The sequence below is a fragment of the Aulonocara sp. 'chitande type north' Nkhata Bay genome, linkage group LG6, assembly GCF_057382095.1.
Source record: "Aulonocara sp. 'chitande type north' Nkhata Bay isolate Kocher_YH1m ecotype deep benthic linkage group LG6, A_spYH_male_GT1.1, whole genome shotgun sequence".
NCBI classification, from domain to species: Eukaryota; Metazoa; Chordata; class Actinopteri; order Cichliformes; family Cichlidae; genus Aulonocara; species Aulonocara sp. 'chitande type north' Nkhata Bay.
Genome location: NC_141349.1, coordinates 977,174 through 980,264, shown reverse-complemented (window position 1 = coordinate 980,264; position 3,091 = coordinate 977,174). Strand labels below are relative to the sequence as shown.

Sequence of the window (3,091 nt, the reverse complement as noted above, 5' to 3'; positions counted from 1 at the left end):
TCACCTTTGCAGTGCTACTCATTCATTTGATAAACTCTTTACCATAATGGATTATTTTGTAGTGAAGTTATTTTCCTACTGATTTTGCCTTCCCTCAGTCTTGGTTGTCTTTGAGAGCATAATGACAATGAAGTGTAAGGTGATTGGTATGTTTGTTAATTGCCATTTGGTCCCTTGTAAGTTATAAGTGACCTGTATAAACCTCATATTCTATCAGTTGATGGTGATGGTGTACTGCATCTGGTGCAGCCTCCTGTTGAGCCAGACCAAGATGCAGTTGTGAGTAATACTCCACAGATTATATGAGTTTACAGTAGAACAGCAATGTTGTTTATTTCTTTACTACAGGAAAATAATGAAGAAACATTGACAGCTGTTACAGAGGAGGAAGCAACAGAGACACTTTATGAGGTTTACATCTTTTAATACTTTGTGTACAGGAAATACAGGTGACCAATAAAGCCAGTTGAACAAAAAATCTGTTTATTCTTCTTTCAACATGTTGAGGTGATGGGTCAAAAGAAATGATTGTGACATATGGTGTCTCTGACTGCTCTTCCATCTTGTATGTCCGTGGGAGGGTCAGGATGTTCATGGTTTGGATCACTGCTGTTTGGTTCAGAAGGACAGTGTTCTCCTCTAATTGTGGCAATGTTGTGAAGAATCACACATGCCACAATAATGTCACATGCCCTTTCTGGGGTGACCCTGAGTCTTTGCAGGCACTGGAACCGGGCCTTAAGCATTCCGATAGTCATTTCAACTCTGGCTCTTGTCCTGCAATTAGCCAGATTATATCGCTGCTGTGGGCCCGGTTCAGGGTCAGAGTAAGGGGTAAGCAAATAGGGTAAACATGGATACCCCCTATCACCAAGCAAGTAGCCAGTGAACTCTCCTAAGACAGAAGGATACACTTCAGTTCAAATGTCCCTGAAGCAATTGGTCTTTATATATTTTAAAGTATTTTCAACTCACCATGTCCAAATTTTGTGCTCAGTGTACATTCACGGAATATTTGTGAGTCATGGACAGAGCCTGGCCACTTGGCTTCCACATTTGTGATAATGTTGGCAGCATCACATATGATCTTCACAGTGCAGAGAACACAAATTAGCATCCATTACTATGATGAAATAATTTGTTAGTTTGAAATGCTACAGGGAACTATGTACCTGTACATTAATGCTGTGGAAAGACTTCCTGTTCACATAGTCTCCTTCATTTACTGAAGGAGCAATGATTGGAATGTGAGTACCATCTATACAGCCAATCACGCCTGGGAACCGTGAAAATAAATGTAAAATTTAAGTAGTAGTTCAAGTATCACCACATCATAAATTAAGTTTTGGTCATCCTGATACCTGCAATTTTGTGGCATCCCTCTTTGATGAATCTTGTGGGTCTATGACCGGGGAACACAAACGAGTACAGGAGACGTTTCAGTGCAACTGTAACATTCCTGACTGCCCGACAGACGGTAGCCTTGGAAACGTGCTCAGCGTCACCAATATTATACAGAAAGCTCCCGTTTGCAAAAAAACGAAGTGCAATACAAATAATATGTACAGAACTGAGAGCATGTCCGCGATGTGTCACATGCGTAATATATGGCCTGAGGATGTTATTCAAATAAATTATAGATTGTGCTGAGAAACGGTAACGTTCACACAGGAAATCATCAGGAAATGATAAAATGTCCAAACGCGCTCTGATCACTCTCTCCCGGCGGAGAGCTCTGCGGAGAATTTGGGCTTCACGATCTACTGGCTCTTCAAGGAAGGGGCACGCCATGTCCGACACTTCCTACTGTCAGGTTTCCGACAAAGGGGTGGAGACAGTCAGGGTTAGTTGTAGTAAACCTGCTAGGGGGCAGGTTAGCTTCACGGCGTGTGTCGTCATAGTGACTCACTCAGGCTTCAGCTGAACTCGCTTTGTGAAACCGAAAACCCAGAGTTTTCGTTAACTCAGGGTATACTTACTCAGTTTTTCCACTAAACCGGCTTCCTGAAACAGGGCCCTGTTCTCAAATTCTGTTGTTTTCATTCAAATTCCGTTGTTTTCGTTCAAATTCTGTTGTTTTCATTAAAATTCCATTGTTTGTTCTCAAATTCTGTTCTTTTCATTGAAATTCCATTGTTTTCATTCAAATGCTTTTGTTTTCATTCTAATTCTACTCTTTTTATTCAGATTCTATTGTTTGTTTTAGAATTCTGTTGTTTTCATGCAAACTCTGTTCTATACATTCTACTTCCGTTGTTTTCATTCAAATTCCTCTGTCCTGTACATTTTAATTCAATTGTTTTAATTCAAACTCTGTTCTGTACATTCTAATTTCGTTGTTTTCATTCCAATTCTGTTGTTTTCATTCAAATTTCATTGTTTTAATTCAAATTCCTATGTTTGTTCTCAAATTCTGTTGTTTACATTCAAATTACATTGTTTGTTCTCAAATTCTGTTGTTTTCATTCAAATTCCTTCGTTTTCATTTTAATTCCGTTTTTTTCATTCAAATTCCATTGTTTTGATTCAAATACTGTTCTGTTTTTTCAAATTCCGTTGTTTTCATTCTAATTCTACTCTTTTTATTCAAATTCTATTGTTTGTTTTAGAATTCTGTTGCTTTCATTCAAACTCTGTTCTATATATTCTAATTTAATTGTTTTAATTCAAACTCTGTTCTGTACATTCTAATTTCGTTGTTTTCATTCAAATTCCGTTGTTTTCCGTTGTGAATTACCCTGAGTTAACGAAAACCCAGAGTTTTCGTTAACTCAGGGTATACTTACTCAGTTTTTCCACTAAACCGGCTTCCTGAAACAGGGCCCTGTTCTTTTTATTCAAATTCTATTATTTGTTTTAGAATTCTGTTGCTTTCATTCAAACTCTGTTCTATACATTCTTCTTTCGTTGTTTTCATTCAAATTCTGTTGTTTTCATTCAAATTCTTTGGTTTTTGATCAAATTCTGTTGTTTTCATTCAAATTCCATTGTTTGTTCTCAAATTCTGTTGTTTTTATTCAAATTCTATTGTTTGTTCTCAGCGACCTTACTTTCCAGGTATGCAATTATTTTATCTCTTTCGGCATTTTGG

At 37.5% G+C, this 3,091-nt stretch overlaps 1 long non-coding RNA gene across 1 annotated transcript; it reads right to left on the bottom strand.

Annotated features, from left to right (window-relative positions):
- Positions 1-317: 317 nt before the first annotated feature.
- On the bottom strand, positions 318-1,285 carry LOC147326961 (uncharacterized). The gene is made up of 3 exons (XR_015130009.1): positions 1,173-1,285; positions 976-1,087; positions 318-895 (listed from the first exon to the last, which is right to left on the bottom strand). It is a non-coding gene; the product is annotated as an uncharacterized LOC147326961 (long non-coding RNA).
- Positions 1,286-3,091: the final 1,806 nt, after the last annotated feature.